The 26,759-nt window shown below is 51.1% G+C and overlaps 1 protein-coding gene across 4 annotated transcripts in view; it reads left to right on the plus strand.

Moving 5' to 3' along the window:
• sycp3 (synaptonemal complex protein 3) overlaps positions 1-26,759 on the plus strand; it is a 264,133-nt gene that overhangs the window by 10,240 nt on the left and 227,134 nt on the right. For 2 of the 4 annotated variants that reach the window (XM_072563491.1, XM_072563495.1), the window contains exon 1: positions 12,568-12,647. The exons of 1 other annotated variant lie outside the window; for it this stretch is intronic. The gene's annotated coding sequence lies outside the window, so the exon portion shown is untranslated. Of the gene's footprint in view, positions 1-12,567; positions 12,648-26,759 lie in introns of those variants that run through there. One more of the 4 variants, XM_072563493.1, reaches the window with a different exon arrangement.

The raw sequence follows: 26,759 nt of genomic DNA on the forward strand, positions 1-26,759 counted from the left end.
AGTTAACCAGGAAGAGAGAGCTAAGAAGAGCCAGGAGGGGACATGAGAAGTCTTTGCCTGGTAGGATCAAGGAAAACCCTAAAGCTTCCTATAGGTATGTCAGGAATAAAAGAATGACTAGAGTAAGATTAGGGCCTGTCAAGGACAGTAGTGGGAAGTTGTGTGCAGAGTACGAAGAAATCGGAGAGGCACTAAATAAATATTTTTCGTCAGTGTTCACACTGGAAAAAGATGTTGTTGTTGAGGAAAATACCGAGACACAGGCTATTGGACTAGATGGGATTGAGATTCATTTGGAGGAGGTGTTAGCAATTCCGGAAAGTGTGAAAATAGAGAAGTCCCCTGGGCCGGATAGGACTTATCCTAGCATTCTCTGGGAAGTTAGGGTAGAGATTGTAGAGCCTTTGGCTTTGATCTTTATGTCATCATTATCTACAGAAATAGCGCCAGGAGACTGGAGGATAGCAAATGTTGTCGCCTTGTTCAAGAAAGGAAGTAGAGACAACCCTGGTAATTATGGACCAGTGAGTCTTAGTTCAGTTGTGGGTAAAGTGTTGGAAAGGATTATAAGAGATAGGATTTATAATCATCTACAAAGGAATAATTTGGTTCGGGATAGTCAACATAGTTTTGTGTAGGGTAGATTGTGCCTCACAAACCTTTTTGAGTTCTTTGAGAAAGTGACCAAACAGGAGGATGAGGGTAAAATGGTTGATGTGGTGTATATGGATTTTAGTAAGGCATTTGATGAGGTTCCCCACGGTAGGCTATTGCAGAAAATATGGAGACATGGGATTGAGGGTGATTTAGTGGTTTGGATCAGAAATTGGTTAGCTGAAAGAAGACAGAGGGTAGTGGTTGGTGGGAAATGTTCATCCTGGAGTTCATTTACTAGTGGTGCACTGCAAGGGGACCACTGTTTGTCATCTTGACAAATGAGCTGAATGAGGATGTAGAAAGATGGATTAATAAATTTGCCAATAACACAAAAGTTGGTGGAGTTGTGGACAGTGTAGAAGGATGTTTCAGGTTACAAAGGGACATAGATAAGCTGTAGAGTTGGGCTGAGAGCTGGCAAATGGAGTTTAATGTGGAAAGGTGTGAATTGATTCACTTTGGAAGGAGTAACAGGAGTACAGAGTACTGTGCTAATGATAAGATTCTTGGTAGTGTGGATGAGCAGAGAGATCTCGGTGTCCATTTGCATAGATCCCTGAAAATTGTCACCCAGGTTGATAGGGTTGTTAAGAAAGCATACAGTGTGTTAGCTTTATTGGGAGAGGGATTGAGTTTCAGAGCCATGAAGTCATGTTGCAGCTGTACAAAACTGGTGCAGCCGCATTTGGAGTAAAGCGTGCAGTTCTGTTCGCCGCATTATAGGAAGAATGTGGACACATTAGAAAGGGTGCAGAGGAGATTTACTAGGATGTTGCCTGATATGGAGGGAAGGTCTTATGAGTAAAGGCTGAGAGACTTGAAGTTGTTTTTGTTAGAGAGAAGAAGGTTAAGAGATGACTTAACAGAGGCATACAAGATGATCAGAGGATTAGATAGGTTGGGCAGTGGGAGCCTTTTTCCTCAGAAGGTGACGGCTAGCACGAGGGGACATAGCTTTAAATTGAGGAATGATAGATATAGGACAGATGTAAGAGGTAGTTTCTTTACTCAGAGAGCAGTAAGGGCATAGAATGCCCATGGATGATAATGGAATAGTGTAAGTTAGATGGGCTTCAGATCAGTTTCACAAGTCGGTACAATATCGAAGGCCCAAGGGCCTATACTGCGCTGTATTGTTCTATGATCTATGTTCTAAGTGGTCCATATCTCTCTATTCCCTGCCTGTTCATGTGTCTGTCTAATTAAACGTTACTATCATATCTTCTACCACTTCCCCTGGCAGCACGTTCCATGTACCTATCACCCTCTACATAAAAAACAAACTTCAGATATCTCTTTTAAACATTCCCCCCTCACATTAAACCTATGCCCCTAATATTTAACATTTCCACCTATAAAAAAAAGACTCCAACAATCCACCTCATCCATGCCTCTCAACGTTTTTTATGTTATATCCCGTTGTTGGGACTGCCTTTGGGCTATTGATTTCCAGAGTAAACCTGGCTGACCAGAAATAAACCCCCCCTTTGTTTTGCAACAGCACTGCAACATTTTCCATTTCAAATTCTATCCAATTCTCTTTTGAAAGTTGCTTGTGTTAAATCTGCTTCTGCCATCTTAAATGCCAAATTATAACTCAATTCATTTGTACAAAACGGTGTCCTCACCTGGCCTCTGGTCTGTATCTTTGGCAATTATCTTATATCTAGTCAGAGTAGAAGTGAATGAATAGACAGGATGAATGAGTGGCTTGAGAGATGTTGCGGGGCTGGGGTTCAGATTTTTGGGACATTGAGACTAGTTCTGAGGGAGGTTAGATTATGACAAAGTGGACGGTCTACACCTGGGCAGGACTGGAACCAATGTCCTTGGGGGTGCTTTTGCTAACGCTGTTGGGAAGGGTTTAAGCAAATGTGGCAGGGGGATGGGGACCAAATGAGGAGGTTAGTGGACAGTAAGGAGGCAGTAACTAAAGCCTGTAAGGAACTAGATCATGAAGTCAGCATGACTAAATGGAAGAGTAGGCAGGGAGTAGATGATGAACGCAAGGGGACAGGTGGTCTGAGGTGTATTTGTTTTAATGTGAGAAGTGTAGTAGGTAAGGCAGATAAACCTAGGGCTTGGACTAGTACCTGGGAGTATGATGTTATTGCTATGACTGGGACTTGGTTGAGGGAAGGGCATGATTGGCAACTAAATATCCCAGGATATGGATGCTTCAGGTGGGATAGAGAGGGAGGTAAAAGGGGTGGAGGAGTTGCATTACTGGTCAGAGAGGATTTCTTAGCTGTACTGAAGGAAGATACTACGGAGGACCTGAGCAGAGGCAATATGAGTAGAGCTTAGAGATAGGAAGGCTGCGGTAACAATGTTGGGGCTGTACTACAGACCTCCCAACAGTGAGCGTGAGATAGAGGTACAAATATGTAAACAGAGTATGGAAAAATGTAGAAGAAACAGGCTGGTGTTGATGGGAGATTTTAATTTTCCCAACATTGACTGGGATTTAATTAGTGTTCGAGGTTTAGATGGCCAGATTTGTAAGGAGGATCCAGGGGGGTTTTCTGGAGCAGTATGTGAATAGTCCAACTCAGGAAGTGGCCATACAGAACCTGGTGTTGGGGAACGAGCCCAGCCAGATGGTTGAAGTTTCAGTAGGGGATTACTTTGGGAATAATGATCACAATTCCATAAGTTTTAGAATACTCACAGACAAAGACGAGAGTGGTCCTGAAGCAAGAGTGCTAAACTGGGGGAAGGCCAACTTCAGCAAAATTCAGTAGGAGCTGGGGAATGTGGATTGGGAGCAGCTGTTTGAGGATAAATCCACATTTGATATGTGGGAGGCTTTTAAAGAGAGGTGGATTAGAGTTATGTCCCTGTGAAAATGAGGGATAGAATCGGCAAGATTAGGGAACCATGGATGACAGGTGAAATTGTGAGATTAGCTAAGAGAAAAAAGGAAGCATACATAAGGTCTAGGCGACTGAAAACAGACAAAGCTTTGGAAGAATATCAGGAAAGTAAGACCAATCTGAAATGAGGTCTTAAGAGGCCAAAAAAGGGTCATGAACTATATTTAGCAAACTGGGTTAAGGAAAATCCCAAAGCCTTTTATTCATATATAAGGATCAAGAGGGTAACCAGAGAAAGGGTTGACCCTCTCAAGGATAAAGGAGGGAAGTCATGCATGGAGCCAGAGAAAATGGGTGAGGTTCTCAACGAGTACTATTCATCGAGGAGAGAGACATGAAGGATGTTGAGGTTAGGAATAGATGTTTGGTTACTCTAGATCGAGTTGGCATAAAGAGGGAGGAAGTTTTGGGTGTTCTAAAAGGCGTTAAGGTGGACAAGTCCCCAGGTCTGGATGGGATCTATCACAGGTTACTGAGGGAAGTGAGAGAGGAAATATTTGGGGCCTTAACAGATATTTTTGCAGTATCCTTGAACATGAGTGAGGTCCCAGAGGACTGGAGAATTGCTAATGCTGTCTCCTTGTTTAAGAACGGTAGCAGGGATAATCCAGGTAATTCTCGACCGGTGAGCCTGAGGTCAGTGTTGGGGAAGCTGCTGGAGAAGATACTGATGGATAGGATCTATTCCCATTTGGAAAAAAATAGACTTATCAGTGATAGGCAACATGGTTTTGTGCAGGGAAGGTCATGTCTTACCAACTCAATAGTATTCTTTGAAGAAGTGACAAAGTTGATTGATGAGGAAAGAACTGTAGAAGTCATATACATGGTCTTCAGTAAGGCATTTGATAAGGTTCCCCATGGTAGGCTGATGGAGAAAGGAAAGTTTCATGGGGTCCAGGGCGTACTAGCTAGGTGGATGGAGAACTGACTGGGCAGCAGGAGACAGAGAGTAGTAGTGGAAGGGAGTTTCTCAAAATGGAGAACTGTGACCAGTGGTGTTCCACAGGGATCAGGCTGGGACTACCGTTGCTTGTGATATACATAAATGATCTGGAGGAAGGTATCGGGATTTGATAGCAAGTTGGCAGGTGACACTAAAATTGGTGGAGTAGCAGGTAATGAAGGGGACTGTCAGGGAATGCAGCAGAATATAGATAGATTGGAAAGTTGGGCAAAGAAATGGCAATTGGAATTCAATCCGGGCAAATGTGAGGTGATGCATTTTGGAAAATCCAATGGTAAATGGAAAAGGCCTGGGGAAAATTGATGTACAGAGAGATCTGGGTGTTCAGGTACCCTGAGGGTGGTAACACAGGGTAATAGAGTGGTCAAAAAGGCATATGGCATGCATTCCTTCATCGAACAGGGTATTGAATACAAGAGTTGGGAGGTCACGTCACAGTTGTATAGGACTTTGGTTTGGCCACATTTGGAATGCTGCATACAATTCTGGTCACCACATTACCAAAAGGATGTGGATGCTTTGGAGAAGGTGCAGAGGAGGTTCACCAGAATGTTGTCTGCTGTGAAGGGCACTAGCTATGAAGAGAGGTTGAGTAGTTTAGGATTATTTTCATTAGAAAGACGAGGGTCTACAAAATCATGAGAGGTATAGACAGGGTGGATAGCAAGAAGATTTTTCTCAGAGTGGGGAACTCAATTACTGGGGGTCATGAGTTCAAGGTGAGTGGGGAAATGTTTAAGGGAGATATGAGGGGAAAGTTCTTTATGGTGGTGGGTGCCTGGAATGCGTTGTCAGTGGAGGTGGCAGAGGCCGATGCGATAGCATCATTTAAGATGTATCTAGACAGATACACGAATGAGCACGGAGCAGAGGGATACAGACCCTTAGAGAACAGTTGACAGGTTTAGATAGAGGATCTGGATCAGTGCAGGTTTGGAGGGCTAAAGGGCCTGTTCCTGTGCTGTTCTTTGCTTCCTAACCCTTATGCAGTTTGGACACAGTTTCTTCCTTTCTACTCGATCAAATTCCCCAACATTATAACGGTGACTACGCTTTAGAAAGTACCTCATTGACTGTAAAATCACTTTGGGACATCCTGCAATCTTGAAAGATACAAGATAAATGTTTTTTAACACCATTATTATATCTCCCCCTACCCTTCTCTCCTTCATGAAGATTCTATCTTCTTCAGTATCGCCACTTATCTGAAATTCCATATCCCTGGGACCTTCCCAGTGTACCTCCTCTCAAAGCTTTGGCAACCTTCTCTAAGTATATTACTCAAACGTGATACATTAGAGACTCAACCAGTGACATCAAAATGTTTAACAGAACTCCCTTGTTTTTATACTTTTCACTTGTATTATAAAGCCTAACGTGCTATATCCTTTAACAATTTTCTCAACTTATCATGACACTTCAGAGATTGACATGTGTGAACCTCGAGATCTCTCCATTCAACCCTATTAAACAATCAGACACTTTTCCCAGTGCATTACTTCCTCAATCTGACAGTGAAATGGCAACTCATGTCTTCAGTGTCTGGAATGTGACTTGAATCCTTGACCTTCTGACTGAAAGTGCAAGTGATTGAGCCACAGCTAAGAATATAAGGTTTTTTTTCATCAACAAGCTGGCTCAGCGAGCATTTATTGCCTATCCACATTGTGTCAACCATGTTGCTGTGGGTCTGGAGTCACATGTAAACCAGACTAAATAAGGATGGCAGTTTTCTTCACTAAAGGACATTAGTAAAGCAGATGGGTTTGTCTGACAATCAACAATGGATTCACGGTCACCGTTCTTAATTCCAGATTTTTAAAATTGAATTTAAATTCCACCATCTGTCATAGCAAGATTGAGCCTGGGACCATAGAACATTACCTGAATCTTTGGATTAACAGTCACTGATAATATCACTAAGCCGTCACTTCCCTTAGGGTCTGCTGACTTTATGATTTGTTTCAGTATTGTGTGCAATTTGTTTTTATTAGGGAAGCAACAGTTTAGTTCTGTACTGATGTTATTCCAATTAAATGAAGGAAATGCTCTCACTGGCAGGTATGTTTTTAAAGGAGATTGGATCACCCATGTTTAAGTAAATAATCAAGAATGGACAGAAGGACCATGGCCAAGTTGGGCAACAGAAATCATGGATAAGGATGATTAGACAGTAACTTATTCCAAGTGCACTTTTGGTATCAAGTCGTTAATGTGCTCTCAACAATCATCTTTCCAAACAGGGCTGCCTTAGTGTGTAAAATTCTGGGCCAAATCATCAATGAATGATCCAGAGACTCTCCTCATCATCTTTCTTCCCCACAACCAGCACACAATTTGTCACCTTTCACTATTCACTGCTACAGAAGGCTTTGGTGGCCAGGTCATTGAGTATATGTAAGACAGAGGTAGGTGGATCCTTGATTGTTAAAGGGATCAAGAGTTACAGGGAGGAAGCAGGAGAATGGGGTTGAGAAGCTTATCAGCCATGATTGAATGGTGGAGCAGACTCTTGGGTTGAATGGCCCAATTCCTGCTCCTATGTTTTATGGTCTTCTCATCAGCTCTACTCTATCCTAAACTCAGCAGAGTTGGTTAACAAGCAGCTGGCTTGATATCTGTAAGAGCTAATTGCATTGGCCAGGTTTGCGAACTAAAGTTGACAGAATAGGTCAGGGGGAAAGAGAGCGCGCTTGTGGTGGAGTGGTAGTGTCCCTATCTGAACCTGGAGGTTGAGGTCCAAGTCCCAACTGCACAAGAGGTGTATCATAACATCTCTGATTAGGTTGATTTCATTTTTTTAAAACAACTGAAAGAATGAGATTGCACAAAATATATTCTGGGAGCTGTAATCCATCAACGTGACATGGAAGCATGCATTAGGTTCACCAGAGTGATGCTGCTATTCCACCTCTTCACTTAGGAGCCCAGTGAAGCAACAAGACTCAAAGACAATAGCAGCTTCCATTCAAATACCTCATTTAATGTAGTAAAGCCTTCCAGGCCATTTCATATAAGTGTTGTCAGAGTCAAAGAGTGTGGTGCTGGAAAAGCACAGCCAGTCAGGCAGCATCTGAGGAGCAGGAGAGTCAACATTTCAAGCATACGTTATTCATCAGAATGAGGATTCGCCTGCTCCTCGATGCTGCCTGACTGGCTGTGCTTTCCCAGCACCACGCTCTTCGACTCTAATCTCCAGCATTTGAGTGTTATCGTTTTTTTTTAAAAATTGCTTGATAGTACAGCAATCGAGCATTGCTAAAAGGAGACAAAAGCAAACGTTTTCAACATGCACTCATTTGGACTGGAACACAAGAAACCGAACTTTGGTAGGAAAGACTAGTTTTTAAAAATTTTATTAAACAGTACAAACTACAGTTGACAATAAACAGAAAGCAGCCATTCACAAGGGCAGCAAAGCCAAACCCCAAAGCCCACAGTTCAACCAGTTTTCAGCAAGAGGAGGACAAACCTCAAATCCCACTTCCATTTATCACAAAGATAACAGTAACAAACACAGACAAGACAGTGTAATCAAATGAGAAACCGTGCGTAGAACACAGACCCAATACAGCTGTAAAAAGGATATCTGACACCCATCTACACCAGATACTGATCAGACTGTCCTTGACTAGCCTTCCTGCAGGACAGTCATCAGCCTTCCGGTCTCTGGCTGCCCTGCATACTGACTGACCCTCCCCAAGCCCACTTTCCTCCAGGCTAGTCGTTGACCATCCAGTTGCCCCACGTACTGAGCGGACTACCCCGGGCCCCTTTCCTATGAACTGGTTGTTGGCCTTCCAGGACCTGGCCACCCTGCATACTGACTGACCCTCCCCAGCCCACTTTCCTCTGGGACGGACATCAGCCACAGGCTCCTGGTCACCCCAGTACTAACCAAACCACCCCCGACCTGCATTCCTACAGACAGGCTGTCGACATTCCTGTACCCGGCCACCCTACGTACTGACTGACCCTTTCCCCTGGGCCAGTGTTCCTATGGACTGGCCATCGGCTGTCCAGCTCCCAGCCTGTCTGCTTACTGACCAATCCTCCCCCAGTCAGCCTTCCTACGGACTAAGACTAGTTTCTTATAAGACTAATTTTTTTTCCTTTTTTCTTTTTTTCTTTTTTTTTATTTAACCCCCACACTACCTCCTAACTGCGGTAGTGCTTTTTTTTTCCCCAGCACCCCTGGTGTGTGTGCAGGATAGCTCTGGTTTTGTTTTATTTTTTAAATTTTTTTTTCTATTAAATTTAACCCCCACACTACCGCCTAACTGCGGTAGTGCTTATTTTTTTCCCCAGCACCCATGTTGTGTGTGTGTGCAGGTGTGAGACACAGTGAAAGACACAAAGTGCATGAATCTTTATTCAATTTCCACCACCAGGAAGATAGGAAAAACACCCGAGTGGCCGGTGACAAGCACTGCCCTTCAAACCACAGGGCAATGCTGTGTGTTCAAAACAGTGAAGGGGAGGGCAGGGACATAAGACTAATTTATATGGCATGAGAAGAGGTTGCTGATTAGTTCAGCCATGAAGATTCAACAGGAGCTGTTAAGTGAGGTAAAAACAATGACTGCAGATGCTGGAAAGCAAATACTGGATTAGTGGTGCTGGAAAAGCACAGCAGTTCAGGCAGCATCCAACGAGCAGCGAAATCGACGTTTCGGGCAAAAGCCCTTCATCAGGAATAAAGGCAGTGAGCCTGAAGCATGGAGAGATAAGCTAGAGGAGGGTGGGGGTGGGGAGAGAGTAGCATAAAGTACAATGGGTGAGTGGGGGAGGAGATGAAGGTGATAGGTCAAGGAGGAGAGGGGTGGAGTGGATAGGTGTAAAAGGATATAGGCAGGTCGGACAAGTCCGGACAAGTCAAGGAGTTTGAAACTAGGATGAGGTGGGGGAAGGGGAAATGAGGAAGCTGTTGAAGTCCACATTGATGCCCTGGGGTTGAAGTGTTCCGAGGCGGAAGATGACGCATTCTTCCTCCAGGCGTCTGGTGGTGAGGGAGCGGCGGTGAAGGAGGCCCAGGACCTCCATGTCCTCGGCAGAGTGGGAGGGGGAGTTGAAATGTTGGGCCACGGGGTGGTTTGGTTGATTGGTGCGAGTGTCTCGGAGATGTTCCCTAAAGCGCTCTGCTAGGAGGCGCCCAGTCTCCCCAATGTAGAGGAGACCACATCGGGAGCAACGGATACAATAAATGATATTAGTGGATGTGCAGGTAAAACTTTGATGGATGTGGAAGGCTCCTTTAGGGCCTTGGATAGAGGTGAGGGAGGAGGTATGGGCACAGGTTTTACAGTTCCTGCGGTGGCAGGGGAAAGTGCCAGAATGGGAGGGTGGGTTGTAGGGGGGTGTGGACCTGACCAGGTAGTCGCGGAGGGAACGGTCTTTGCGGAAGGCGGAAAGGGGTGGGGAGGGAAATATATCCCTGGTGGTGGGGTCTTTTTGGAGGTGGCGGAAATGTCGGCGGATGATTTGGTTTATGCGAAGGGTTGTAGGGTGGAAAGTGAGCACCAGGGGCGTTCTGTCCTTGTTACGGTTGGAGGGGTGGGGTTTGAGGGCAGAGGTGCGGGATGTGGACGAGATGCGTTGGAGGGCATCTTTAACCACGTGGGAAGGGAAATTGCGGTCTCTAAAGAAGGAGGCCATCTGGTGTGTTCTATGGTAGAACTGGTCCTCCTGGGAGCAGATACGGCGGAGGCGGAGAAATTGGGAATACGGGATGGCATTTTTGCAAGAGGTAGGGTGGGAAGAGGTGTAATCCAGGTAGCTGTGGGAGTTGGTGGGTTTGTAAAAAGTGTCAGTGTCAAGTCGGTCGTCACTAATGGAGATGGAGAGGTCCAGGAAGGGGAGCGAGGTGTCAGAGATGGTCCAGGTAAATTTAAGGTCAGGGTGGAATGTGTTGGTGAAGTTGATGAATTGCTCAACCTCCTCGCGGGAGCATGAGGTGGCGCCAATGCAGTCATCAATGTAGCGGAGGAAGAGGTGGGGAGTGGTGCCGGTGTAATTACGGAAGATCAACTGTTCTACATAGCCAACAAAGAGACAGGCATAGCTGGGGCCCATACGTGTGCCCATGGCTACGCCTTTGGTCTGGAGGAAGTGGGAGGATTCAAAGATGAAATTGTTAAGGGTGAGGACCAGTTAAGTATCAATCTCAGCAAATTGATTAAACACAGGCCAAGTGGGTAGACTCCGATTGGTCAAAGTGTGACGACGGAGAATGAAGCTGAGACTGGTCATCACCTTCCCTCTTTCTTAATATGTTTACAACCTCCTTTTGCCTATAAGATCAAGGTCTAGTTTGTGAATATATGTGGCCTCTAGCACATGCTCGGTGTGAGTGGTGTTTTTAAAGATGTTGTATAGATGTTTATTAATAATGATGTTGATAGGGAGAGAAGTAGTGGTGTTGTTAATAATAATCATATTGATAATGATATTAATAATTATCTGTATTAATAACAATGTTATACAGGTGTTATTTATAATGCTGTTAATGGGAAGGGACTATGTGGTGTTATTAATGATGTTGTTATCATGATGTTATAGTGTTAATAGGAAGTATGAGGGTATTATCAATATTAATGATGCTATATAGATGTTATTATTAATAATGATGGTTGTCATCAGTAGTCATATTATTATTCATAATGATTTGCTTTGTTAATGGGAAGGGAGTGAGCAGGATCTTAATAAATTAAGTCACTTCTAGTGATGTTATTATTAATAATAAAAATATTAAAAATAGGGTGGCTCGGTGGCTCAGCGGTTAGCACTGCTGCTTGACAGCGCCAGGGACGCTGTGTTCGATTCCCACCTCATTGCACATTCTCCCCGTGACTGCACGGGTTTCCTCCGGGTGCTCCGGTTTCCTGCCACGGTCCAAAGATGTGCAGGTCAGGTGAATTGGTCATGATAAATTGCCCGTAGTGTTAGGGTACATTAGTTACGGGGAATGGGTCAGGGTGGGTTACTCTTCGGTTGGTCGGTATGGACTAGTTGGGCCAAAGGGCCTGTTTCCACCCTGTAGGGAATCTAAGAATCAAATCCAAGTAATATTAATTGAAATTGAGGAAACAGCAGGATGGAATTGATAATATTGTTATTAATAGCGATGTTCTTATTAAAACTGATGATGCTATTAATAATGATGATGTTGGTAGTGATTTTATTGCTACAGTTGATAATAATGTTTTTAATATTGGTGTTATATTGTTACTGGGGAGTGAGCAGTGCTATTAATGATGTTATGAAACCCATTACCTTCCAATTAAAATTATTCATAATAATATCACTAATATAATATTATTATGATCATCTCCATCCCACCATCTGCTCCATTCTGATTAATATTATTCATAATAATATCACTATTAATAACAACATAATTAATGATGGCATCATGAATATCAGCTCCTTTCCTCCACATTAATCATAATTATAACATCATCATCATCAATAACATTAGTAATATAACACATGATGTTATTACTATTATTGTTGTGAATAATAGAATGCAGTGGGTGGTGGGATGGAGCTGATAATAAGTGCAATTTTAAAAATGCTGTAACTAATAGCAGTGATATATAGTATTACAATGTCAATAATGTTATTAATAGCAATAGTACATATTAAAAATGATTATGAATAATGATATTAATAATTATCTGTATTAATAACAATGTTATACAGGTGTATATGAAAAATTCAGTGATGGTGTTGATAGTGATGTTATTATTAATCATATTAATTATTGTTATTAATAGTGGCTCCATTATCATGAATACCAGTATTAATCTTTGTATTGAAAGGGACACGATCATTATTGATGATATTATTAATAATAGTCATTCTATTACTATTAATAGCATTATTAATTATTGTTATTAATGGCGATTCTATTTTATTGATGGTATTACCAATGATTGTTATTTATAGTGACTCCATTACTGTGAATCCCATGATTAATTCTTGTTGTTAACAGTGACTTGGTGATTATTGATGGGGGTGTTATATTGTTCGTGCGGAGGAACGGAGCTCACTGCCCGGCTGTTAGCGGTTCCAGATGCCGTCAGTGTAACCCTCCGCCGAGTGACAAGGTGCAGGTGGCGGGAAAGTAGAAAACAACAGCGGATAGAGTGAGTGAGATAGACTGAGGGAGATAGAGAGAGTCAGGGGGAGAGAGAGAGAGAGAGTCAGGGAGAGAGTTTGAGGGAGATAGGGAGAGACGGACAGGGAGATGGAGAGTAATTGAGCGAGGGACAGGGAGATAGAGAGTGAGGGAGATGGAGAGGGACAATGAGTTAGGGAGAGAGAGGGAGATGGAGAATGAGTGAGGGAGAGAGGGAGATGGAGAGTGTGAGGGAGAGAGATGGAGGGGGAGGGAGAAGGAGATGGAGAGATTGGGAGTGAGAGAGGGAGATGAAGAGTGAGTGAGGGAGATGGAGTGAGTGAGTGAGGGACTGGGACGTGGAGATAGGGTGTGTGAGCCAGAGGGAGGGAGAGAGTGAGGGAGAGGGAGATAGAGTGAGGAATGGAGATGGAGATAGAGTGAGTGAATCAGAGAGAGGGAGATGGAGATAGAGTGAGTGAATCAGAGAGAGGGAGATGGAGATAGAGTGAGTGAATCAGAGAGAGGGAGATGGAGATAGAGTGAGTGAATCAGAGAGAGGGAGATGGAGATAGAGTGAGTGAATCAGAGAGAGGGAGATGGAGATAGGGTGAGTGATGGAGAGATTGGGAGAGGGAGATAGCGTGAGTTGGAGATAGTGAGTGAGGAAGAGAAATGGAAATAGAGAGAGGGAGAGAGAGTGAGAGAGGGAGATGGAGGGAGAGAGCGGGAGATGGAGATAGGTTGAGTTGGAGAAAGAGAGTGTGAGTGAAGGAGAGAGCGGAAATTGGAGATGGAGTGAGTGAGCCAGAGAGAGGGAAATGGAGAGAGAGAGGGAGATAGAGGGAGGGAGGGAGAGAGGGTGATGGAGATAGGGGGAGAGAATGAGGGAAAGAGCGGGAGAGGGAGGTGGAGGGAGGGAGAGTGACGGAGAGGGAGGGACATGGAGATAGAGTGAGTGAGGGAGATGGAGATTGAGTGAGGGAGGGGGATGGAGGGAGGGTGATGGAGATAGAGTGAGTACGGGAGAGAGCTGGAGATTGAGTGAGGAAGAGAGTAGGAGATGGAGATAGAATGAGGAAGGGTGAGAGGAAGATGGAGATAGAGGGAGAGAGAGGCAGATGGAGATTGAGTGAGGGAGGGAGATGGAGAGTGAGTGAGGGAGGGAGAGACAGGGAGATGGAGAGTGAGTGAGGGAGGGACAGGGAGGTGGAGAGTGACTGTGGGAGGGAGGGACAGGGAGATGGAGTGTGACTGAGGGAGGGACAGGGAGATGGAGAGTGAGTGAGGGAGGGACAGGGAGATGGAGAGTGAGGGAGGGACAGGGAGATGGATAGTGAATGAGTGAGGGAGGGACAGGGAGATGGAGAGTGAGTGAGGGAGGGTCAGGGAGATGGAGAGTGAGTGAGGGAGGGACAGGGAGATGGAGAGTGAGGGAGGGACAGGGTGATGGGGAGTGAGGGAGGGACAGGGAGATGGATAGTGAATGAGTGAGGGAGGGACAGGGAGATGGAGAGTGAGGGAGGGACAGGGAGATGGAGAATGAGTGAGGGAGGGACAGGGAGATGGATAGTGAATGAGTGAGGGAGGGACAGGGAGATGGTGAGTGAGGGAGGGTCAGGGAGATGGAGAGTGAGGGAGGGACACGGAGAGTGAGTGAGGGAGGGACATGGAGATGGAGAGTGAGTGAGGGAGGGACAGGGAGATGGAGAGTGAGTGAAGGAGGGACATGGAGAGTGAGTGAGGGAGGGACAGGAAGATGGAGAGTGAGTGAGGGAGGGACAGGGAGATGGAGAGTGAGTGAGGGAGGGTCAGGGAGATGGAGAGTGAGTGAGGGAGGGTCAGGGAGAAGGAGGTACTGAGGGAGGGACAGGGAGGTGGAGAGTGAGGGAGGGAGGGACAGGGAGGTGGAGAGGGAGGGAGGGACAGGGAGATGGACAGTGAGTGAGGGAGGGACAGGGAGATGGAGAGTGAGGGAGGGACAGGGAGATGGAGATAGTGATGGACAGGGAGATGGCGATAGTGAGGGAGGGACAGGGAGATGGAGATAGTGAGGGAGGGAGGGACAGGGAGATGGAGAGTGAGGGAGGGAGGGACAGGGAGATGGAGAGTGAGAGAGGGAGGGACAGGGAGATGGGGAGTGAGGGAGGGGGGGACAACGAGATGGGGAGTGAGTGAGGGAGGGACATGGAGACGAAGAGTGAGTGAGGTAGGGAGATGGAGAGTGAGTGAGGGAGGGACAGGGAGATGGAGAGAGAGTGAGGGAGGGATAGGGAGATGGAGAGTGAGTGAGGGAGTTACAGTGAGATGGAGATAGTGCGGGAGGGACAGGGAGATAGTGAGTGAGTGCGGGAGGGACAGGGAGATAGTGAGTGAGTGCGGGAGGGACAGGGAGATAGTGAGTGAGTGCGGGAGGGACAGGGAGATAGTGAGTGAGTGCGGGAGGGACAGGGAGATAGTGAGTGAGTGCGGGAGGGACAGGGAGATAGTGAGTGAGTGCGGGAGGGACAGGGAGATAGTGAGTGAGTGCGGGAGGGACAGGGAGATGGAGAGTGACTGAGGGAGGGGCAGGGTGATGGAGAGTGAGGGAGGGTCAGGGAGATGGAGAGTGAGTGAGGGAGAGGCAGGGAGATGGAGAGTGAGTGAGGGAGAGGCAGGGAGATGGAGATAGTGAGGGAGGGACAGGGAGATGGAGAATGAGTGAGGGAGGGAGAGGGAGATGGATAGTGAATGAGTGAGGGAGGGACAGGGAGATGGAGAGTGAGGGAGGGGCAGGGAGATGGTGAGTGAGGGAGGGTCAGGGAGATGGAGAGTGAGGGAGGGACACGGAGACGGAGAGTGAGGGAGGGACATGGAGACGGAGAGTGAGTGAGGGAGGGACATGGAGACGGAGAGTGAGTGAGGGAGGGACACGGAGATGGAGAGTGAGTGAAGGAGGGACATGGAGATGGAGAGTGAGTGAAGGAGGGACATGGAGATGGAGAGTGAGTGAGGGAGGGACAGGGAGAAGGAGAGTGAGTGAGGGAGGGTTAAGGAGATGGAGAGTGAGTGAGGGAGGGTCAGGGAGATGGAGGTACTGAGGGAGGGACAGGGAGGTTGAGAGTGAGGGAGGGAGGGACAGGGAGATGGAGAGTGAGTGAGGGAGGGACAGGGAGATGGAGAGTGTGGGAGGGACAGGGAGATGGAGATAGTGATGGACAGGGAGATGGCGATAGTGAGGGAGGGACAGGGAGATGGAGATAGTGAGGGAGGGACAGGGAGATGGAGAGTGAGGGAGGGAGGGACAGGGAGATAGTGAGGGAGGGAGGGACAGGGAGATGGGGAGTGAGGGAGGGGGGGACATGGAGATGGGGAGTGAGTGAGGGAGGGACATGGAGATGAAGAGTGAGTGAGGTAGGGAGATGGCGAGGGAGGGACAGGGAGATGGACAGTGAATGAGGGAGGGGCAGGGAGATGGAGAGAGAGTGAGGGAGGGACAGGGAGGTGGAGAGTGACTGAGGGAGGGACAGGGAGGTGGAGAGTGACTGAGGGAGGGGCAGGGAGATGGAGAGTGAGGGAGGGAGAGACACGGAGATGGAGAGTGAGTGAGTGAGGGAGAGGCAGGGAGATGGAGATAGTGAGGGAGAGACAGGGAGATGGCGAATGAGTGAGGGAGGGACAGGGAGATGGATAGTGAATGAGTGAGGGAGGGACAGGGAGATGGAGAGTGAGGGAGGGGCAGGGAGATGGAGAGTGAAGGAGGGACATGGAGATGGAGAGTGAGTGAGGGAGGGACATGGAGATGGAGAGTGAGTGAGGGAGGGTCAGGGAGATGGAGAGTGAGTGAGGGAGGGTCAGGGAGATGGAGGTACTGAGGGAGGGACAGGGAGGTGGAGAGTGAGGGAGGGAGGGACGGAGATGGAGAGTGAGTGAGGGAGGGACAGGGAGATGGAGATAGTGAGGGAGGGACAGGGAGATGGAGATAGTGAGGGAGGGACAGGGAGATGGAGATAGTGAGGGAGGGACAGGGAGATGGAGAGTGACTGAGGGAGGGGCAGGGAGATGGAGAGTGACTGAGGGAGGGTCAGGGAGATGGAGAGTGAGTGAGGGAGAGACACGGAGATGGAGAGTGAGTGAGTGAGGGAGAGGCAGGGAGATGGAGATAGTGAGGGAGAGACAGGGAGATGGCGAATGAGTGAGGGAGGGACAGGGAGATGGATAGTGAATGAGTGAGGGAGGGACAGGGAGATGGAGAGTGAGGGAGGGGCAGGGAGATGGAGATGGAGAGTGAGTGAGGGAGGGACAGGGAGATGGAGAGTGAGTGAGGGAGGGTCAAGGAGATGGAGAGTGAGTGAGGGAGGGTCAGGGAGATGGAGGTACTGAGGGAGGTACAGGGAGGTGGAGAGTGAGGGAGGGAGGGACGGAGATGGAGAGTGAGTGAGGGAGGGACAGGGAGATGGAGATAGTGAGGGAGGGACAGGGAGATGGAGATAGTGAGGGAGGGACAGGGAGATGGGGAGTGACTGAGGGAGGGGCAGGGAGATGGAGAGTGACTGAGGGAGGGGCAGGGAGATGGAGAGTGACTGAGGGAGGGACAGGGTGATGGAGAGTGAGGGAGGGTCAGGGAGATGGAGAGTGAGTGAGGGAGAGACACGGAGATGGAGAGTGAGTGAGTGAGGGAGAGGCAGGGAGATGGAGATAGTGAGGGAGGGACAGGGAGATGGAGAATGAGTGAGGGAGGGACAGGGAGATGGATAGTGAATGAGTGAGGGAGGGACAGGGAGATGGAGAGTGAGGGAGGGTCAGGGAGATGGTGAGTGAGGGAGGGACACGGAGATGGAGAGTGAGTGAAGGAGGGACATGGAGAGTGAGTGAGGGAGGGACAGGGAGATGGAGAGTGAGTGAGGGAGGGACAGGGAGATGGAGAGTGAGTGAGGGAGGGTCAGGGAGATGGAGAGTGAGTGAGGGAGGGTCAGGGAGATGGAGGTACTGAGGGAGGGACAGGGAGGTGGAGAGTGAGGGAGGGAGGGACAGGGAGATGGGGAGTGAGGGAGGGGGGGATATGGACATGGGGAGTGAGTGAGGGAGGGACATGGAGAGGAAGAGTGAGTGAGGTAGGGAGATGGAGAGTGAGTGAGGGAGGGACAGGGAGATGGAGAGTGAGTGAGGGAGGGACAGGGAGATGGAGAGTGAGGGAGGGACAGGGAGATGGAGAGTGAGGGAGGGACAGGGAGATGGAGATAGTGATGGACAGGGAGATGGCGATAGGGAGGGACAGGGAGATGGAGATAGTGAGGGAGGGACAGGGAGATGGAGATAGTGAGGGAGGGACAGGGAGATGGAGAGTGAGGGAGGGAGGGACAGGGAGATGGGGAGTGCGGGAGGGACAGGGAGATAGTGAGTGAGTGCGGGAGGGACAGGGAGATAGTGAGTGAGTGCGGGAGGGACAGGGAGATAGTGAGTGAGTGCGGGAGGGACAGGGAGATAGTGAGTGAGTGAGGGTGGGACAGGGAGATGGAGAGTGAGTGAGTGAGGGACAGGGAGATGGAGAGTGACTGAGGGAGGGACAAGGAGACGGAGAGTGAGTGAGGGAGGGACACGGAGATGAGAGTGAGTGAAGGAGGGACATGGAGAGTGAGTGAAGGAGGGACATGGAGATGGAGAGTGAGTGAGGGAGGGACAGGGAGATGGAGAGTGAGTGAGGGAGGGTCAGGGAGATGGAGAGTGAGTGAGGGAGGGTCAGGGAGATGGAGGTACTGAGGGAGGGACAGGGAGGTGAAGAGTGAGGGAGGGAGGGACGGAGATGGAGAGTGAGTGAGGGAGGGACAGGGAGATGGAGAGGGAGGGAGGGACGGAGATGGAGAGTGAGTGAGGGAGGGACAGGGAGATGGAGAGTGAGGGAGGGAGGGACAGGGAGATGGGGAGGGGGGGATATGGAGATGGGGAGTGAGTGAGGGAGGGACATGGAGAGGAAGAGTGAGTGAGGGAGGGACATGGAGAGGAAGAGTGAGTGAGGTAGGGAGATGGAGAGTGAGTGAGGGAGGGACAGGGAGATGGAGAGTGAGTGAGGGAGGGACAGGGAAATGGAGAGTGAGTGAGGGAGGGACAGGGAGATGGAGAGTGAGGGAGGGACAGGGAGATGGAGATAGTGATGGACAGGGAGATGGCGATAGGGAGGGACAGGGAGATGGAGATAGTGAGGGAGGGACAGGGAGATGGAGACAGTGAGGGAGGGACAGGGAGATGGAGAGGGAGGGAGGGAGGGACAGGGAGATGGGGAGTGAGGGAGGGAGGGACAGGGAGATGGAGAGAGAGTGAGGGAGGGACAGGGAGATGGAGAGTGAGGGAGGGATAGGGAGATGGAGAGTGAGTGAGGGAGTTACAGTGAGATGGAGATAGTGCGGGAGGGACAGGGAGATAGTGAGTGAGTGCGGGAGGGACAGGGAGATAGTGAGTGAGTGCGGGAGGGACAGGGAGATAGTGAGTGAGTGCGGGAGGGACAGGGAGATAGTGAGTGAGTGCGGGAGGGACAGGGAGATAGTGAGTGAGTGCGGGAGGGACAGGGAGATAGTGAGTGAGTGCGGGAGGGACAGGGAGATAGTGAGTGAGTGCGGGAGGGACAGGGAGATAGTGAGTGAGTGCGGGAGGGACAGGGAGATAGTGAGTGAGTGCGGGAGGGACAGGGAGATAGTGAGTGAGTGCGGGAGGGACAGGGAGATAGTGAGTGAGTGCGGGAGGGACAGGGAGATAGTGAGTGAGTGCGGGAGGGACAGGGAGATAGTGAGTGAGTGCGGGAGGGACAGGGAGATAGTGAGTGAGTGCGGGAGGGACAGGGAGATAGTGAGTGAGTGCGGGAGGGACAGGGAGATAGTGAGTGAGTGCGGGAGGGACAGGGAGATAGTGAGTGAGTGCGGGAGGGACAGGGAGATAGTGAGTGAGTGCGGGAGGGACAGGGAGATAGTGAGTGAGTGCGGGAGGGACAGGGAGATAGTGAGTGAGTGCGGGAGGGACAGGGAGATGGAGAGTGAGGGACAGGGAGATGGAGAGTGAGGGGCAGGGAGATGGAGAGTGACTGAGGGAGGGGCAGGGAGATGGAGAGTGACTGAGGGAGGGACAGGGAGATGGAGAGTGACTGAGGGAGGGGCAGGGAGATGGAGAGTGACTGAGGGAGGGACAGGGAGATGGAGAGTGAGGGAGGGAGGGACAGGGAGATGGAGAGGGAGGGAGGGACAGGGAGATGGGGAGTGAGGGAGGGACAGGGAGATGGAGAGTGAGTGAAGGAGGGCCAGGGAAATGGAAGTGAGGGAGGGATGGACAGGGAAATGGAAGTGAGGGAGGGATGGACAGGGAAATAGGGAGGGACATGGAGATGGGGAGTGAGGGAGGGAGAGATATGGAGATGGTGAGTGAGTGAAAGAGGGACAGGGAGATGGAGGGTGAGTGAGGGAGATGGAGAGTGAGTGAAGCAGGGACAGGGAGATGGAGAGTGAGTGTGGGAGGGATATGAAAATAGTGAGGGAGCGAGATGGCGAGGGACAGTGAGTTAGGGAGAGAGAGGGAGATGGTGAGTGAGGGAGAGACAAGGAGATGGAGAATGAGAGAGGGAGATGATGAGGGAGGGAGATGGAGTGAGTGAGGGAGGGACAGGGAGATGGAGTGAGTGAGTGAGGGACTGGGACATGGAGATAGGGTGTGTGAGCCAGAGGGAGGGAGATAGAGTGAGGAAGGGACATGGAGATGGAGATAGAGTGAGTGAGCCAGAGAGAGGGAGATGGAGATAGGGTGAGTGATGGAGAGATTGGGAGTGGGAGATAGCGTGAGTTGGAGATAGTGTGAGGGAGAGAAATGGAAATAGAGAGAGGGAGAGATGGAGATAGAATGAGAGAGGGAGATGGAGGGAGAGAGCGGGAGATGGAGATAGGTTGAGTTGGAGAAAGAGAGTGTGAGTGAGGGAGAGAGCGGAAGTTGGAGATAGAGTGAGTGAGCCAGAGAGAGGGAAATGGAGATAGAGGGAGGGAGAGAGGGTGATGGAGATAGAGGGAGATAGAGTGAGTGAGGGAGAGAGAGGGAGATGGAGATTGAGTGAGTGCGGGAGAGAGCTGGACATGGAGTGATGGAGAGAGCGGAGGATGGAGATAGAATGAGGAAGGAGGAGAGGGAGATGGAAATAGAGCGAGAGAGAGAGAGGCAGATGGAGATTGAGTGAGGGAGGGACAGGGAGATGGAGAGTGACTGAGGGAGGGACAGGGAGATGGAGATAGTGAGGGAGGGGCAGGGAGATGGAGAGTGAGGGAGGGAGGGACAGTGAAATGGGGATTGAGGGTGTGGGGGACATTGAGATGGGGAGGGAGTGAGGGAGGGACATGGAGATGGGGAGTGAGGGAGGGACATGGAGATGGGGAGGGAGTGAGGGAGGGACATGGAGATGGGGAGGGAGTGAGGGAGGTACATGGACATGGAGAGTGAGTGAGGTAGGGACAGGGAGATGGAGAGTGAGTGTGGGAGAGAGGGAGATGGAGAGTGAGTGAGCAAGTGACAGGGAGATGGAGAGTGAGGGAAGGACATGGAGATAGTGAGTGAGGGAGGGAGATGGAGAGGGACAGTGAGTGAGTGAGGGAGAGAGAGGGAGATGGAGAGTGAGTGAGGAAGTGACAAGGAGATGGAGAGAGTGAGTGATGGACAGGGAAGTGGAGATAGTGAGGGAGGGACAGGGAGATGGGGAGGGAGGGAGGGACATGGAGACGGAGAGTGAGTGAGGTAGGGACATGTAGATAGTGAGTGAGGGAGGGACAGGGAGATGGAGAGTGAGTGAGGGAGGGACAGGGAGATGGAGAGTGAGTGAGGGTGGGTCAGGGAGATGGAGAGTGAGGGAGGGACAGGGAGATGGAGAGTGACTCAGGGAGGGGCAGGGAGATGGAGAGTGAGTGAGGGAGAGGCAGGAGATGGAGATAGTGAGGGAGGGACAGGGAGATGGAGAGTGAGTGAAGGAGGGGCAGGGAGATGGAGAGTGAGTGAGGGTCAGGGAGATGGTGAGTGAGGGAGGGATAGGGAGATGGAGAGTGACTGAGGGAATGTCAGGGAGATGGAGAGTGAGGGAGGGACAGGGAGATAGTGAGTGAGGGAGGGGCAGGGAGATGGAGAGTGAGGGAGGGACAGGGAGATGGATAGTGAATGAGTGAGGGAGGGACAGGGAGATGGAGAGTGAGTGAGTGTCAGGGAGATGGAGAGTGAGGGAGGGGCACGGAGATGGTGAGTGAGGGAGGGACATGGAGACGGAGAGTGAGTGAGGGAGGGACAGGGAGATGGACAGTGAGTGAGGGAGGGAGGGAAAGGGAGATGGACAGTGAGTGAGGGAGTGTCAGGGAGATGGAGTGTGAGGGAGGGACAGGGAGATGGATAGTGAATGAGTGAGGGAGGGACAGGGAGATGGACAGTGAGTGAGGGAGGGTCAGGGAGATGGAGAGTGAGGGAGGGACAGGGAGATGGTGAGGGAGGGACATGGAGACGGAGAGTGAGTGAGGGAGGGACAGGGAGATGGAGAGTGAGTGAGGGAGGGACACGGAGATGGAGAGTGAGTGAGGGAGGGTCAGGGAGATGGAGAGTGAGTGAGGGACACGGAGATGGAGAGTGAGTGAAGGAGTGACATGGAGATGGAGAGTGAGGGAGGGACAGGGAGATGGTGAGTGAGGGAGAGTCAGGGAGATGGAGAGTGAGTGAGGGAGGGTCAGGGAGATGGAGGTACTGAGGGAGGGACAGGGACGTGGAGAGTGATTGAGGGAGGGACAGGGAGATGGAGATAGTGAGTGACGGACAGGGAGATGGAGAGTGAGGGAGGGAGGGACAGGGAGGGGGGGACATGGAGATGGAGAGTGAATGAGGGAGGGACATGGAGACGAAGAGTGAGTGAGGGAGGGACAGGGAGATGGGGAGTGAGGGAGGGACATGGAGATGGGGAGTGAGGGAGGGACATGGAGATGGAGAGAGAGTGAGGGAGGGACATGGAGATGGAGAGTAAGTGAGGGAGAGGCAGGAGATGGAGAGTGACTGAGGGAATGTCAGGGAGATGGAGAATGAGTGAGGGAGGGACAGGGAGATGGACAGTGTGTGAGGGAGGGTCAGGGAGATGGAGAGTGAGGGAGGGGCACGGAGATGGTGAGTGAGGGAGGGACATGGAGACAGTGAGTGAGGGAGGGACAGGAAGATGGAGAGTGAGTGAGGGAGGGACACGGAGATGGAGAGTGAGTGAAGGAGTGACATGGAGAGTGAGGGAGGGACAGGGAGATGGTGAGTGAGGGAGAGTCAGGGAGATGGAGAGTGAGTGAGGGAGGGTCAGGGAGATGGAGAGTGAGGGAGGGACAGGGAGATGGAGAGTGAGGGAGGGACAGGGAGATGGAGATAGTGAGTGATGGACAGGGAGATGGAGAGTGAGGGAGGGAGGGACAGGGAGGGGGGGACATGGAGAGTGAATGAGGGAGGGACATGGAGACGAAGAGTGAGTGAGGTAGGATCAGGGAGACGGAGAGTGAGGGAGGGAGGGACAGGGAGATGGGGATTGAGGGAGGGACATGGAGATGGGGAGTGAGGGAGGGAAATGGAGATGGAGAGTGAGTGTGGGAGAGAGGGAGATGGAGAGTGAGTGAGGGAGGGTCACGGAAATGGAGAGTGAGTGAGGGAGGGACAAGGAGATGGAGAGTGAGGGAGGGACAGGGAGATGGAGATAGTGATGGACAGGGAGATGGCGATAGTGAGGGAGGGACAGGGAGATGGAGATAGTGAGGGAGGGACAGGGAGATGGAGAGGGAGGGAGGGACAGGGAGATGGGGAGTGACTGAGGGAGGGGCAGGGAGATGGAGAGTGACTGAGGGAGGGGCAGGGTGATGGAGAGTGAGGGAGGGAGAGACACGGAGATGGAGAGTGAGTGAGGGAGAGGCAGGGAGATGGAGATAGTGAGGGAGGGACAGGGAGATGGAGAATGAGTGAGGGAGGGACAGGGAGATGGATAGTGAATGAGTGAGGGAGGGACAGGGAGATGGTGAGTGAGGGAGGGTCAGGGAGATGGAGAGTGAGGGAGGGACACGGAGAGTGAGTGAGGGAGGGACAAGGAGACGGAGAGTGAGTGAGGGAGGGACACGGAGATGGAGAGTGAGTGAAGGAGGGACATGGAGAGTGAGTGAGGGAGGGACATGGAGATGGAGAGTGAGTGAGGGAGGGACAGGGAGATGGAGAGTGAGTGAGGGAGGGTCAGGGAGATGGAGAGTGAGGGAGGGAGGGACAGGGAGATGGGGAGTGAGGGAGGGGGGATATGGAGATGGGGAGTGAGTGAGGGAGGGACATGGAGAGGAAGAGTGAGTGAGGTAGGGAGATGGAGAGTGAGTGAGGGAGGGACAGGGAGATGGAGAGTGAGTGAGGGAGGGACAGGGAGATGGAGAGTGAGTGAGGGAGGGACAGGGAGATGGAGAGTGAGTGAGGGGGGGACATGGAGATGGGGAGTGAGTGAGGGAGGGACATGGAAACGAAGAGTGAGTGAGGTAGGGAGATGGAGAGTGAGTGAGGGAGGGACAGGGAGATGGAGAGAGAGTGAGGGAGGGACAGGGAGATGGAGAGTGAGGGAGGGATAGGGAGATGGAGAGTGAGGGAGGGATAGGGATATGGAGAGTGAGTGAGGGAGTTATAGTGAGATGGAGATAGTGCGGGAGGGACAGGGAGATAGTGAGTGCGGGAGGGACAGGGAGATAGTGAGTGCGGGAGGGACAGGGAGATAGTGAGTGCGGGAGGGACAGGGAGATAGTGAGTGCGGGAGGGACAGGGAGATAGTGAGTGCGGGAGGGACAGGGAGATAGTGAGTGCGGGAGGGACAGGGAGATAGTGAGTGCGGGAGGGACAGGGAGATAGTGAGTGCGGGAGGGACAGGGAGATAGTGAGTGCGGGAGGGACAGGGAGATAGTGAGTGCGGGAGGGACAGGGAGATAGTGAGTGCGGGAGGGACAGGGAGATAGTGAGTGCGGGAGGGACAGGGAGATAGTGAGTGCGGGAGGGACAGGGAGATAGTGAGTGCGGGAGGGACAGGGAGATAGTGAGTGCGGGAGGGACAGGGAGATAGTGAGTGAGGGAGGGACAGGGAGATGGAGATAGTGAGGGAGGGACAGGGAGATGGAGATAGTGAGGGAGGGACAGGGAGATGGAGATAGTGAGGGAGGGACAGGGAGATGGAGATAGTGAGGGAGGGACAGGGAGATGGAGATAGTGAGGGAGGGACAGGGAGATGGAGATAGTGAGGGAGGGACAGGGAGATGGAGAGTGAGGGAGGGAGGGAAAGGGAGATGGGGAGTGAGGGAGGGGGGGACATGGAGATGGGGAGTGAGTGAGGGAGGGACATGGAAACGAAGAGTGAGTGAGGTAGGGAGATGGAGAGTGAGTGAGGGAGGGACAGGGAGATGGAGAGAGAGTGAGGGAGGGACAGGGAGATGGAGAGAGAGTGAGGGAGGGATAGGGAGATGGAGAGTGAGGGAGGGATAGGGATATGGAGAGTGAGTGAGGGAGTTATAGTGAGATGGAGATAGTGCGGGAGGGACAGGGAGATAGTGAGTGCGGGAGGGACAGGGAGATAGTGAGTGCGGGAGGGACAGGGAGATAGTGAGTGCGGGAGGGACAGGGAGATAGTGAGTGCGGGAGGGACAGGGAGATAGTGAGTGCGGGAGGGACAGGGAGATAGTGAGTGCGGGAGGGACAGGGAGATAGTGAGTGCGGGAGGGACAGGGAGATAGTGAGTGAGTGCGGGAGGGACAGGGAGATAGTGAGTGAGTGCGGGAGGGACAGGGAGATAGTGAGTGAGTGCGGGAGGGACAGGGAGATAGTGAGTGAGTGCGGGAGGGACAGGGAGATGGAGAGTGACTGAGGGAGGGGCAGGGAGATGGAGAGTGACTGAGGGAGGGACAGGGAGATGGAGAGTGAGGGAGGGAGGGACAGGGAGATGGAGAGTGAGGGAGGGACAGGGAGATGGAGAGTGAGGGAGGGAGGGACAGGGAGATGGGGAGTGAGGGAGGGACAGGGAGATGGAGAGAGAGTGAGGGAGGGACATGGTAATGGTGAGCGAGGGAGGGACAGGGAGATGGAGAGCGAGGGAGGGACAGGGAGATGGAGTGTGAGGGAGGGAGATGGCGAGTGAGTGAAGGAGGGACAGGGAAATGGAAGTGAGGGAGGGATAGACAGGGAAATGGAGGTGAAGGAGGGATGGACAGGGAAATAGGGAGGGACATGGAGATGGGGAGTGAGGGAGGGAGAGATATGGAGATGGTGAGTGAGTGAAAGAGGGACAGGGAGATGGAGGGTGAGTGAGGGAGATGGAGAGTGAGTGAAGCAGGGACAGGGAGATGGAGAGTGAGTGTGGGAGGGATATGGAAATAGTGAGGGAGCGAGATGGCGAGGGACAGTGAGTTAGGGAGAGAGAGGGAGATGGTGAGTGAGGGAGAGACAAGGAGATGGAGAATGAGAGAGGGAGATGATGAGGGAGGGAGATGGAGTGAGTGAAGGAGGGACAGGGAGATGGAGTGAGTGAGTGAGGGACTGGGACATGGAGATAGGGTGTGTGAGCCAGAGGGAGGGAGAGAGTGAGGGAGAGGGAGATAGAGTGAGGAAGGAACATGGAGATGGAGATAGGGTGAGTGATGGAGAGATTGGGAGTGGGAGATAGCGTGAGTTGGAGATAGTGTGAGGGAGAGAAATGGAAATAGAGAGAGGGAGAGATGGAGATAGAATGAGAGAGGGAGATGGAGGGAGAGAGCGGGAGATGGAGATAGGTTGAGTTGGAGAAAGAGAGTGTGAGTGAGGGAGAGAGCGGAAGTTGGAGATAGAGTGAGTGAGCCAGAGAGAGGGAAATGGAGATAGAGGGAGGGAGAGAGGGTGATGGAGATAGAGGGAGATAGAGTGAGTGAGGGAGAGAGCTGGACATGGAGTGATGGAGAGAGCGGAGGATGGAGATAGAATGAGGAAGGATGAGAGGGAGATGGAAATAGAGCGAGAGAGAGAGAGGCAGATGGAGATTGAGTGAGGGAGGGACAGGGAGATGGAGAGTGACTGAGGGAGGGACAGGGAGATGGAGATAGTGAGGGAGGGGCAGGGAGATGGAGAGTGAGGGAGGGAGGGACAGTAAAATGGGGATTGA

The sequence above is a fragment of the Chiloscyllium punctatum genome, chromosome 45, assembly GCF_047496795.1.
Source record: "Chiloscyllium punctatum isolate Juve2018m chromosome 45, sChiPun1.3, whole genome shotgun sequence".
Taxonomy (NCBI): Eukaryota; Metazoa; Chordata; class Chondrichthyes; order Orectolobiformes; family Hemiscylliidae; genus Chiloscyllium; species Chiloscyllium punctatum.